This window comes from Eleutherodactylus coqui, chromosome 7, assembly GCF_035609145.1.
Source record: "Eleutherodactylus coqui strain aEleCoq1 chromosome 7, aEleCoq1.hap1, whole genome shotgun sequence".
Classification (NCBI taxonomy): domain Eukaryota; kingdom Metazoa; phylum Chordata; class Amphibia; order Anura; family Eleutherodactylidae; genus Eleutherodactylus; species Eleutherodactylus coqui.
Genome location: NC_089843.1, coordinates 49,510,386 through 49,523,080, shown reverse-complemented (window position 1 = coordinate 49,523,080; position 12,695 = coordinate 49,510,386). Strand labels below are relative to the sequence as shown.

Here is a 12,695-nt window from a genome sequence, read left to right as displayed (position 1 = left end):
TGATGGAGCGTTTCTTGTTCCTCAAACTGCTTTCAAAGTTGACTTCGGGAGCCCTGAGAAAAATGGCCTTGCTTAATATTTAAGGAAAAGCTAGCCTCCTTTCTGATGGAGGGTTTCTTGTTCCTCAAACTGCTTTCAAAGTTGACTTCGGGGGGACTTCGAGCCCTGAAAAATGGCCTTGCTTAATATTTAAGGAAAAGCTAGCCTGTCAGAAGTGGGATTCGAACCCACGCCTCCAGAGGAGACTGCGACCTGAACGCAGCGCCTTAGACCGCTCGGCCATCCTGACTCTCATGTGGCAGTATGCTTTGGTGCTTCGTGGTGATACTAGACATCATGGTAAGCGTTAAGCATAAAATTGAGGCACTTGTCAACATCTGCAAGTCTGCACTTGCGCAGAACAGAGCAACTTTGCCGCTCCTCAAACAGACCCCCGCTGGAATCCCAATCCATGATGCGTAAGAGCAAACACGGAGGAAAGCTTGAAGGACTTTTTCTACCTTTCTTCAAGTTGCTGGTTTAGAAGCAGGATTTTGACATCAGCCTAGTATGTGTATAAATGTTTCTTCAGATACATCCTATCAGAACCCTGAAAAAGAAACCTGAGTGGTTTCCAAAGCTTGCAGCAACATCAATTGACCATTCAAAGGAATCTTATCTGCAAGGTTAATTAGCTTCTCTCCCCGAGAACAAGCATATTATGTTCTACTGGCTAACGGGGTTCCAATGTTCCTTTTGAGCATCAGCCTAGAAGTTAGGCACCAGTGAGAATGAAACTCACACCCCGTGGTTTAACCAGACCAGTGGCCTATGAAGCAGGAAGAAAAGGGATTGGCGTGGTGTTTTTTTCCCCTTTCTGATGGAGGGTTTCTCGTTCCTCAAACTGCTTTCAAAGTTGACTTCGGGAGCCCTGAGAAAAATGGCCTTGCTTAATATTTAAGGAAAAGCTAGCCTGTCAGAAGTGGGATTCGAACCCACGCCTCCAGAGGAGACTGCGACCTGAACGCAGCGCCTTAGACCGCTCGGCCATCCTGACTTTCATGTGGCAGTATGCTTTGGCGCTTCGTGGTGATACTAGACATCATGGTAAGCATTAAGCATAAAATTGAGGCACTTGTCAACATCTGCAAGTCTGCACTTGCGGAGAACAGAGCAACTTTGCCGCTCCTCAAACAGACCCCCGCTGGAATCCCAATCCATGATGCGTAAGAGCAAACACGGAGGAAAGCTTGAAGGACTTTTTCTACCTTTCTTCAAGTTGCTGGTTTAGAAGCAGGATTTTGACATCAGCCTAGTATGTGTATAAATGTTTCTTCAGATATATCCTATCAGAACCCTGAAAAAGAAACCTGAGTGGTTTCCAAAGCTTGCAGCAACATCAATTGACCATTCAAAGGAATCTTATCTGCAAGGTTAATTAGCTTCTCTCCCCGAGAACAAGCATATTATGTTCTACTGGCTAACGGGGTTCCAATGTTCCTTTTGAGCATCAGCCTAGAAGTTAGGCACCAGTGAGAATGAAACTCACACCCCGTGGTTTAACCAGACCAGTGGCCTATGAAGCAGGAAGAAAAGGGATTGGCGTGGTGTTTTTTTCCCCTTTCTGAGGGCACTTGTCAACATCTGCAAGTCTGCACTTGCGCAGAACAGAGCAACTTTGCCGCTCCTCAAACAGACCCCCGCTGGAATCCCAATCCATGATGCGTAAGAGCAAACACGGAGGAAAGCTTGAAGGACTTTTTCTACCTTTCTTCAAGTTGCTGGTTTAGAAGCAGGATTTTGACATCAGCCTAGTATGTGTATAAATGTTTCTTCAGATATATCCTATCAGAACCCTGAAAAAGAAACCTGAGTGGTTTCCAAAGCTTGCAGCAACATCAATTGACCATTCAAAGGAATCTTATCTACAAGGTTAATTAGCTTCTCTCCCCGAGTATGTGTATAAATGTTTCTTCAGATATATCCTATCAGAACCCTGAAAAAGAAACCTGAGTGGTTTCCAAAGCTTGCAGCAACATCAATTGACCATTCAAAGGAATCTTATCTGCAAGGTTAATTAGCTTCTCTCCCCGAGAACAAGCATATTATGTTCTACTGGCTAACGGGGTTCCAATGTTCCTTTTGAGCATCAGCCTAGAAGTTAGGCACCAGTGAGAATGAAACTCACACCCCGTGGTTTAACCAGACCAGTGGCCTATGAAGCAGGAAGAAAAGGGATTGGCGTGGTGTTTTTTCCCCTTTCTGATGGAGGGTTTCTCGTTCCTCAAACTGCTTTCAAAGTTGACTTCGAGCCCTGAGAAAAATGGCCTTGCTTAATATTTAAGGAAAAGCTAGCCTCCTTTCTGATGGAGGGTTTCTTGTTCCTCAAACTGCTTTCAAAGTTGACTTCGGGGGGACTTCGAGCCCTGAGAAAAATGGCCTTGCTTAATATTTAAGGAAAAGCTAGCCTGTCAGAAGTGGGATTCGAACCCACGCCTCCAGAGGAGACTGCGACCTGAACGCAGCGCCTTAGACCGCTCGGCCATCCTGACTTTCATGTGGCAGTATGCTTTGGCGCTTCGTGGTGATACTAGACATCATGGTAAGCATTAAGCATAAAATTGAGGCACTTGTCAACATCTGCAAGTCTGCACTTGCGGAGAACAGAGCAACTTTGCCGCTCCTCAAACAGACCCCCGCTGGAATCCCAATCCATGATGCGTAAGAGCAAACACGGAGGAAAGCTTGAAGGACTTTTTCTACCTTTCTTCAAGTTGCTGGTTTAGAAGCAGGATTTTGACATCAGCCTAGTATGTGTATAAATGTTTCTTCAGATATATCCTATCAGAACCCTGAAAAAGAAACCTGAGTGGTTTCCAAAGCTTGCAGCAACATCAATTGACCATTCAAAGGAATCTTATCTGCAAGGTTAATTAGCTTCTCTCCCCGAGAACAAGCATATTATGTTCTACTGGCTAACGGGGTTCCAATGTTCCTTTTGAGCATCAGCCTAGAAGTTAGGCACCAGTGAGAATGAAACTCACACCCCGTGGTTTAACCAGACCAGTGGCCTATGAAGCAGGAAGAAAAGGGATTGGCGTGGTGTTTTTTTCCCCTTTCTGAGGGCACTTGTCAACATCTGCAAGTCTGCACTTGCGCAGAACAGAGCAACTTTGCCGCTCCTCAAACAGACCCCCGCTGGAATCCCAATCCATGATGCGTAAGAGCAAACACGGAGGAAAGCTTGAAGGACTTTTTCTACCTTTCTTCAAGTTGCTGGTTTAGAAGCAGGATTTTGACATCAGCCTAGTATGTGTATAAATGTTTCTTCAGATATATCCTATCAGAACCCTGAAAAAGAAACCTGAGTGGTTTCCAAAGCTTGCAGCAACATCAATTGACCATTCAAAGGAATCTTATCTGCAAGGTTAATTAGCTTCTCTCCCCGAGTATGTGTATAAATGTTTCTTCAGATATATCCTATCAGAACCCTGAAAAAGAAACCTGAGTGGTTTCCAAAGCTTGCAGCAACATCAATTGACCATTCAAAGGAATCTTATCTGCAAGGTTAATTAGCTTCTCTCCCCGAGAACAAGCATATTATGTTCTACTGGCTAACAGGGTTCCAATGTTCCTTTTGAGCATCAGCCTAGAAGTTAGGCACCAGTGAGAATGAAACTCACACCCCGTGGTTTAACCAGACCAGTGGCCTATGAAGCAGGAAGAAAAGGGATTGGCGTGGTGTTTTTTTCCCCTTTCTGAGGGCACTTGTCAACATCTGCAAGTCTGCACTTGCGCAGAACAGAGCAACTTTGCCGCTCCTCAAACAGACCCCCGCTGGAATCCCAATCCATGATGCGTAAGAGCAAACACGGAGGAAAGCTTGAAGGACTTTTTCTACCTTTCTTCAAGTTGCTGGTTTAGAAGCAGGATTTTGACATCAGCCTAGTATGTGTATAAATGTTTCTTCAGATATATCCTATCAGAACCCTGAAAAAGAAACCTGAGTGGTTTCCAAAGCTTGCAGCAACATCAATTGACCATTCAAAGGAATCTTATCTGCAAGGTTAATTAGCTTCTCTCCCCGAGTATGTGTATAAATGTTTCTTCAGATATATCCTATCAGAACCCTGAAAAAGAAACCTGAGTGGTTTCCAAAGCTTGCAGCAACATCAATTGACCATTCAAAGGAATCTTATCTGCAAGGTTAATTAGCTTCTCTCCCCGAGAACAAGCATATTATGTTCTACTGGCTAACGGGGTTCCAATGTTCCTTTTGAGCATCAGCCTAGAAGTTAGGCACCAGTGAGAATGAAACTCACACCCCGTGGTTTAACCAGACCAGTGGCCTATGAAGCAGGAAGAAAAGGGATTGGCGTGGTGTTTTTTTCCCCTTTCTGATGGAGCGTTTCTTGTTCCTCAAACTGCTTTCAAAGTTGACTTCGGGAGCCCTGAGAAAAATGGCCTTGCTTAATATTTAAGGAAAAGCTAGCCTCCTTTCTGATGGAGGGTTTCTTGTTCCTCAAACTGCTTTCAAAGTTGACTTCGGGGGGACTTCGAGCCCTGAAAAAAATGGCCTTGCTTAATATTTAAGGAAAAGCTAGCCTGTCAGAAGTGGGATTCGAACCCACGCCTCCAGAGGAGACTGCGACCTGAACGCAGCGCCTCAGACCGCTCGGCCATCCTGACTTTCATGTGGCAGTATGCTTTGGCGCTTCGTGGTGATACCAGACATCATGGTAAGCGTTAAGCATAAAATTGAGGCACTTGTCAACATCTGCAAGTCTGCACTTGCGCAGAACAGAGCAACTTTGCCGCTCCTCAAACAGACCCCCGCTGGAATCCCAATCCATGATGCGTAAGAGCAAACACGGAGGAAAGCTTGAAGGACTTTTTCTACCTTTCTTCAAGTTGCTGGTTTAGAAGCAGGATTTTGACATCAGCCTAGTATGTGTATAAATGTTTCTTCAGATATATCCTATCAGAACCCTGAAAAAGAAACCTGAGTGGTTTCCAAAGCTTGCAGCAACATCAATTGACCATTCAAAGGAATCTTATCTGCAAGGTTAATTAGCTTCTCTCCCCGAGAACAAGCATATTATGTTCTACTGGCTAACGGGGTTCCAATGTTCCTTTTGAGCATCAGCCTAGAAGTTAGGCACCAGTGAGAATGAAACTCACACCCCGTGGTTTAACCAGACCAGTGGCCTATGAAGCAGGAAGAAAAGGGATTGGCGTGGTGTTTTTTTCCCCTTTCTGAGGGCACTTGTCAACATCTGCAAGTCTGCACTTGCGCAGAACAGAGCAACTTTGCCGCTCCTCAAACAGACCCCCGCTGGAATCCCAATCCATGATGCGTAAGAGCAAACACGGAGGAAAGCTTGAAGGACTTTTTCTACCTTTCTTCAAGTTGCTGGTTTAGAAGCAGGATTTTGACATCAGCCTAGTATGTGTATAAATGTTTCTTCAGATATATCCTATCAGAACCCTGAAAAAGAAACCTGAGTGGTTTCCAAAGCTTGCAGCAACATCAATTGACCATTCAAAGGAATCTTATCTGCAAGGTTAATTAGCTTCTCTCCCCGAGTATGTGTATAAATGTTTCTTCAGATATATCCTATCAGAACCCTGAAAAAGAAACCTGAGTGGTTTCCAAAGCTTGCAGCAACATCAATTGACCATTCAAAGGAATCTTATCTGCAAGGTTAATTAGCTTCTCTCCCCGAGAACAAGCATATTATGTTCTACTGGCTAACGGGGTTCCAATGTTCCTTTTGAGCATCAGCCTAGAAGTTAGGCACCAGTGAGAATGAAACTCACACCCCGTGGTTTAACCAGACCAGTGGCCTATGAAGCAGGAAGAAAAGGGATTGGCGTGGTGTTTTTTTCCCCTTTCTGATGGAGCGTTTCTTGTTCCTCAAACTGCTTTCAAAGTTGACTTCGGGAGCCCTGAGAAAAATGGCCTTGCTTAATATTTAAGGAAAAGCTAGCCTCCTTTCTGATGGAGGGTTTCTTGTTCCTCAAACTGCTTTCAAAGTTGACTTCGGGGGGACTTCGAGCCCTGAGAAAAATGGCCTTGCTTAATATTTAAGGAAAAGCTAGCCTGTCAGAAGTGGGATTCGAACCCACGCCTCCAGAGGAGACTGCGACCTGAACGCAGCGCCTTAGACCGCTCGGCCATCCTGACTTTCATGGGGCAGTATGCTTTGGCGCTTCGTGGTGATACCAGACATCATGGTAAGCGTTAAGCATAAAATTGAGGCACTTGTCAACATCTGCAAGTCTGCACTTGCGCAGAACAGAGCAACTTTGCCGCTCCTCAAACAGACCCCCGCTGGAATCCCAATCCATGATGCGTAAGAGCAAACACGGAGGAAAGCTTGAAGGACTTTTTCTACCTTTCTTCAAGTTGCTGGTTTAGAAGCAGGATTTTGACATCAGCCTAGTATGTGTATAAATGTTTCTTCAGATATATCCTATCAGAACCCTGAAAAAGAAACCTGAGTGGTTTCCAAAGCTTGCAGCAACATCAATTGACCATTCAAAGGAATCTTATCTGCAAGGTTAATTAGCTTCTCTCCCCGAGAACAAGCATATTATGTTCTACTGGCTAACGGGGTTCCAATGTTCCTTTTGAGCATCAGCCTAGAAGTTAGGCACCAGTGAGAATGAAACTCACACCCCGTGGTTTAACCAGACCAGTGGCCTATGAAGCAGGAAGAAAAAGGATTGGCGTGGTGTTTTTTTCCCCTTTCTGAGGGCACTTGTCAACATCTGCAAGTCTGCACTTGCGCAGAACAGAGCAACTTTGCCGCTCCTCAAACAGACCCCCGCTGGAATCCCAATCCATGATGCGTAAGAGCAAACACGGAGGAAAGCTTGAAGGACTTTTTCTACCTTTCTTCAAGTTGCTGCTTTAGAAGCAGGATTTTGACATCAGCCTAGTATGTGTATAAATGTTTCTTCAGATATATCCTATCAGAACCCTGAAAAAGAAACCTGAGTGGTTTCCAAAGCTTGCAGCAACATCAATTGACCATTCAAAGGAATCTTATCTGCAAGGTTAATTAGCTTCTCTCCCCGAGTATGTGTATACATGTTTCTTCAGATATATCCTATCAGAACCCTGAAAAAGAAACCTGAGTGGTTTTCAAAGCTTGCAGCAACATCAATTGACCATTCAAAGGAATCTTATCTGCAAGGTTAATTAGCTTCTCTGCCCGAGAACAAGCATATTATGTTCTACTGGCTAACGGGGTTCCAATGTTCCTTTTGAGCATCAGCCTAGAAGTTAGGCACCAGTGAGAATGAAACTCACACCCCGTGGTTTAACCAGACCAGTGGCCTATGAAGCAGGAAGAAAAGGGATTGGCGTGGTGTTTTTTCCCCCTTTCTGATGGAGCGTTTCTTGTTCCTCAAACTGCTTTCAAAGTTGACTTCGGGAGCCCTGAGAAAAATGGCCTTGCTTAATATTTAAGGAAAAGCTAGCCTCCTTTCTGATGGAGGGTTTCTTGTTCCTCAAACTGCTTTCAAAGTTGACTTCGGGGGGACTTCGAGCCCTGAGAAAAATGGCCTTGCTTAATATTTAAGGAAAAGCTAGCCTGTCAGAAGTGGGATTCGAACCCACGCCTCCAGAGGAGACTGCGACCTGAACGCAGCGCCTTAGACCGCTCGGCCATCCTGACTTTCATGGGGCAGTATGCTTTGGCGCTTCGTGGTGATACCAGACATCATGGTAAGCGTTAAGCATAAAATTGAGGCACTTGTCAACATCTGCAAGTCTGCACTTGCGCAGAACAGAGCAACTTTGCCGCTCCTCAAACAGACCCCCGCTGGAATCCCAATCCATGATGCGTAAGAGCAAACACGGAGGAAAGCTTGAAGGACTTTTTCTACCTTTCTTCAAGTTGCTGGTTTAGAAGCAGGATTTTGACATCAGCCTAGTATGTGTATAAATGTTTCTTCAGATATATCCTATCAGAACCCTGAAAAAGAAACCTGAGTGGTTTCCAAAGCTTGCAGCAACATCAATTGACCATTCAAAGGAATCTTATCTGCAAGGTTAATTAGCTTCTCTCCCCGAGAACAAGCATATTATGTTCTACTGGCTAACGGGGTTCCAATGTTCCTTTTGAGCATCAGCCTAGAAGTTAGGCACCAGTGAGAATGAAACTCACACCCCGTGGTTTAACCAGACCAGTGGCCTATGAAGCAGGAAGAAAAGGGATTGGCGTGGTGTTTTTTTCCCCTTTCTGAGGGCACTTGTCAACATCTGCAAGTCTGCACTTGCGCAGAACAGAGCAACTTTGCCGCTCCTCAAACAGACCCCCGCTGGAATCCCAATCCATGATGCGTAAGAGCAAACACCGAGGAAAGCTTGAAGGACTTTTTCTACCTTTCTTCAAGTTGCTGGTTTAGAAGCAGGATTTTGACATCAGCCTAGTATGTGTATAAATGTTTCTTCAGATATATCCTATCAGAACCCTGAAAAAGAAACCTGAGTGGTTTCCAAAGCTTGCAGCAACATCAATTGACCATTCAAAGGAATCTTATCTGCAAGGTTAATTAGCTTCTCTCCCCGAGAACAAGCATATTATGTTCTACTGGCTAACGGGGTTCCAATGTTCCTTTTGAGCATCAGCCTAGAAGTTAGGCACCAGTGAGAATGAAACTCACACCCCGTGGTTTAACCAGACCAGTGGCCTATGAAGCAGGAAGAAAAGGGATTGGCGTGGTGTTTTTTTCCCCTTTCTGATGGAGCGTTTCTTGTTCCTCAAACTGCTTTCAAAGTTGACTTCGGGAGCCCTGAGAAAAATGGCCTTGCTTAATATTTAAGGAAAAGCTAGCCTCCTTTCTGATGGAGGGTTTCTTGTTCCTCAAACTGCTTTCAAAGTTGACTTCGGGGGGACTTCGAGCCCTGAAAAAAATGGCCTTGCTTAATATTTAAGGAAAAGCTAGCCTGTCAGAAGTGGGATTCGAACCCACGCCTCCAGAGGAGACTGCGACCTGAACACAGCGCCTCAGACCGCTCGGCCATCCTGACTTTCATGTGGCAGTATGCTTTGGCGCTTCGTGGTGATACCAGACATCATGGTAAGCGTTAAGCATAAAATTGAGGCACTTGTCAACATCTGCAAGTCTGCACTTGCGCAGAACAGAGCAACTTTGCCGCTCCTCAAACAGACCCCCGCTGGAATCCCAATCCATGATGCGTAAGAGCAAACACGGAGGAAAGCTTGAAGGACTTTTTCTACCTTTCTTCAAGTTGCTGGTTTAGAAGCAGGATTTTGACATCAGCCTAGTATGTGTATAAATGTTTCTTCAGATATATCCTATCAGAACCCTGAAAAAGAAACCTGAGTGGTTTCCAAAGCTTGCAGCAACATCAATTGACCATTCAAAGGAATCTTATCTGCAAGGTTAATTAGCTTCTCTCCCCGAGAACAAGCATATTATGTTCTACTGGCTAACGGGGTTCCAATGTTCCTTTTGAGCATCAGCCTAGAAGTTAGGCACCAGTGAGAATGAAACTCACACCCCGTGGTTTAACCAGACCAGTGGCCTATGAAGCAGGAAGAAAAGGGATTGGCGTGGTGTTTTTTTCCCCTTTCTGAGGGCACTTGTCAACATCTGCAAGTCTGCACTTGCGCAGAACAGAGCAACTTTGCCGCTCCTCAAACAGACCCCCGCTGGAATCCCAATCCATGATGCGTAAGAGCAAACACGGAGGAAAGCTTGAAGGACTTTTTCTACCTTTCTTCAAGTTGCTGGTTTAGAAGCAGGATTTTGACATCAGCCTAGTATGTGTATAAATGTTTCTTCAGATATATCCTATCAGAACCCTGAAAAAGAAACCTGAGTGGTTTCCAAAGCTTGCAGCAACATCAATTGACCATTCAAAGGAATCTTATCTGCAAGGTTAATTAGCTTCTCTCCCCGAGTATGTGTATAAATGTTTCTTCAGATATATCCTATCAGAACCCTGAAAAAGAAACCTGAGTGGTTTCCAAAGCTTGCAGCAACATCAATTGACCATTCAAAGGAATCTTATCTGCAAGGTTAATTAGCTTCTCTCCCCGAGAACAAGCATATTATGTTCTACTGGCTAACGGGGTTCCAATGTTCCTTTTGAGCATCAGCCTAGAAGTTAGGCACCAGTGAGAATGAAACTCACACCCCGTGGTTTAACCAGACCAGTGGCCTATGAAGCAGGAAGAAAAGGGATTGGCGTGGTGTTTTTTTCCCCTTTCTGATGGAGCGTTTCTTGTTCCTCAAACTGCTTTCAAAGTTGACTTCGGGAGCCCTGAGAAAAATGGCCTTGCTTAATATTTAAGGAAAAGCTAGCCTCCTTTCTGATGGAGGGTTTCTTGTTCCTCAAACTGCTTTCAAAGTTTACTTCGGGGGGACTTCGAGCCCTGAGAAAAATGGCCTTGCTTAATATTTAAGGAAAAGCTAGCCTGTCAGAAGTGGGATTCGAACCCACGCCTCCAGAGGAGACTGCGACCTGAACGCAGTGCCTTAGACCGCTCGGCCATCCTGACTTTCATGGGGCAGTATGCTTTGGCGCTTCGTGGTGATACCAGACATCATGGTAAGCGTTAAGCATAAAATTGAGGCACTTGTCAACATCTGCAAGTCTGCACTTGCGCAGAACAGAGCAACTTTGCCGCTCCTCAAACAGACCCCCGCTGGAATCCCAATCCATGATGCGTAAGAGCAAACACGGAGGAAAGCTTGAAGGACTTTTTCTACCTTTCTTCAAGTTGCTGGTTTAGAAGCAGGATTTTGACATCAGCCTAGTATGTGTATAAATGTTTCTTCAGATATATCCTATCAGAACCCTGAAAAAGAAACCTGAGTGGTTTCCAAAGCTTGCAGCAACATCAATTGACCATTCAAAGGAATCTTATCTGCAAGGTTAATTAGCTTCTCTCCCCGAGAACAAGCATATTATGTTCTACTGGCTAACGGGGTTCCAATGTTCCTTTTGAGCATCAGCCTAGAAGTTAGGCACCAGTGAGAATGAAACTCACACCCCGTGGTTTAACCAGACCAGTGGCCTATGAAGCAGGAAGAAAAGGGATTGGCGTGGTGTTTTTTTCCCCTTTCTGAGGGCACTTGTCAACATCTGCAAGTCTGCACTTGCGCAGAACAGAGCAACTTTGCCGCTCCTCAAACAGACCCCCGCTGGAATCCCAATCCATGATGCGTAAGAGCAAACACGGAGGAAAGCTTGAAGGACTTTTTCTACCTTTCTTCAAGTTGCTGCTTTAGAAGCAGGATTTTGACATCAGCCTAGTATGTGTATAAATGTTTCTTCAGATATATCCTATCAGAACCCTGAAAAAGAAACCTGAGTGGTTTCCAAAGCTTGCAGCAACATCAATTGACCATTCAAAGGAATCTTATCTGCAAGGTTAATTAGCTTCTCTCCCCGAGTATGTGTATAAATGTTTCTTCAGATATATCCTATCAGAACCCTGAAAAAGAAACCTGAGTGGTTTTCAAAGCTTGCAGCAACATCAATTGACCATTCAAAGGAATCTTATCTGCAAGGTTAATTAGCTTCTCTCCCCGAGAACAAGCATATTATGTTCTACTGGCTAACGGGGTTCCAATGTTCCTTTTGAGCATCAGCCTAGAAGTTAGGCACCAGTGAGAATGAAACTCACACCCCGTGGTTTAACCAGACCAGTGGCCTATGAAGCAGGAAGAAAAGGGATTGGCGTGGTGTTTTTTTCCCCTTTCTGATGGAGCGTTTCTTGTTCCTCAAACTGCTTTCAAAGTTGACTTCGGGAGCCCTGAGAAAAATGGCCTTGCTTAATATTTAAGGAAAAGCTAGCCTCCTTTCTGATGGAGGGTTTCTTGTTCCTCAAACTGCTTTCAAAGTTGACTTCGGGGGGACTTCGAGCCCTGAGAAAAATGGCCTTGCTTAATATTTAAGGAAAAGCTAGCCTGTCAGAAGTGGGATTCGAACCCACGCCTCCAGAGGAGACTGCGACCTGAACGCAGCGCCTTAGACCGCTCGGCCATCCTGACTTTCATGGGGCAGTATGCTTTGGCGCTTCGTGGTGATACCAGACATCATGGTAAGCGTTAAGCATAAAATTGAGGCACTTGTCAACATCTGCAAGTCTGCACTTGCGCAGAACAGAGCAACTTTGCCGCTCCTCAAACAGACCCCCGCTGGAATCCCAATCCATGATGCGTAAGAGCAAACACGGAGGAAAGCTTGAAGGACTTTTTCTACCTTTCTTCAAGTTGCTGGTTTAGAAGCAGGATTTTGACATCAGCCTAGTATGTGTATAAATGTTTCTTCAGATATATCCTATCAGAACCCTGAAAAAGAAACCTGAGTGGTTTCCAAAGCTTGCAGCAACATCAATTGACCATTCAAAGGAATCTTATCTGCAAGGTTAATTAGCTTCTCTCCCCGAGAACAAGCATATTATGTTCTACTGGCTAACGGGGTTCCAATGTTCCTTTTGAGCATCAGCCTAGAAGTTAGGCACCAGTGAGAATGAAACTCACACCCCGTGGTTTAACCAGACCAGTGGCCTATGAAGCAGGAAGAAAAGGGATTGGCGTGGTGTTTTTTTCCCCTTTCTGAGGGCACTTGTCAACATCTGCAAGTCTGCACTTGCGCAGAACAGAGCAACTTTGCCGCTCCTCAAACAGACCCCCGCTGGAATCCCAATCCATGATGCGTAAGAGCA

The 12,695-nt window shown here is 44.9% G+C and overlaps 9 non-coding genes across 9 annotated transcripts; all 9 read right to left on the bottom strand.

Annotated features, from left to right (window-relative positions):
- Positions 1 to 206: 206 nt before the first annotated feature.
- Positions 207 to 289, bottom strand: TRNAL-CAG (transfer RNA leucine (anticodon CAG)). The gene has a single exon. It is a non-coding gene; the product is annotated as a tRNA-Leu (tRNA).
- Positions 290 to 953: 664 nt separating this feature from the next.
- Positions 954 to 1,036, bottom strand: TRNAL-CAG (transfer RNA leucine (anticodon CAG)). The gene has a single exon. It is a non-coding gene; the product is annotated as a tRNA-Leu (tRNA).
- A 1,412-nt stretch (positions 1,037 to 2,448) lies between these two features.
- TRNAL-CAG (transfer RNA leucine (anticodon CAG)) lies at positions 2,449 to 2,531 on the bottom strand. The gene has a single exon. It is a non-coding gene; the product is annotated as a tRNA-Leu (tRNA).
- A 2,054-nt stretch (positions 2,532 to 4,585) lies between these two features.
- TRNAL-CAG (transfer RNA leucine (anticodon CAG)) lies at positions 4,586 to 4,668 on the bottom strand. Its single transcript has one exon. It is a non-coding gene; the product is annotated as a tRNA-Leu (tRNA).
- A 1,415-nt stretch (positions 4,669 to 6,083) lies between these two features.
- On the bottom strand, positions 6,084 to 6,166 carry TRNAL-CAG (transfer RNA leucine (anticodon CAG)). The gene has a single exon. It is a non-coding gene; the product is annotated as a tRNA-Leu (tRNA).
- Positions 6,167 to 7,581: 1,415 nt separating this feature from the next.
- TRNAL-CAG (transfer RNA leucine (anticodon CAG)) lies at positions 7,582 to 7,664 on the bottom strand. The gene has a single exon. It is a non-coding gene; the product is annotated as a tRNA-Leu (tRNA).
- Positions 7,665 to 8,939: 1,275 nt separating this feature from the next.
- TRNAL-CAG (transfer RNA leucine (anticodon CAG)) lies at positions 8,940 to 9,022 on the bottom strand. Its single transcript has one exon. It is a non-coding gene; the product is annotated as a tRNA-Leu (tRNA).
- A 1,415-nt stretch (positions 9,023 to 10,437) lies between these two features.
- On the bottom strand, positions 10,438 to 10,520 carry TRNAL-CAG (transfer RNA leucine (anticodon CAG)). Its single transcript has one exon. It is a non-coding gene; the product is annotated as a tRNA-Leu (tRNA).
- A 1,415-nt stretch (positions 10,521 to 11,935) lies between these two features.
- TRNAL-CAG (transfer RNA leucine (anticodon CAG)) lies at positions 11,936 to 12,018 on the bottom strand. Its single transcript has one exon. It is a non-coding gene; the product is annotated as a tRNA-Leu (tRNA).
- Positions 12,019 to 12,695: the final 677 nt, after the last annotated feature.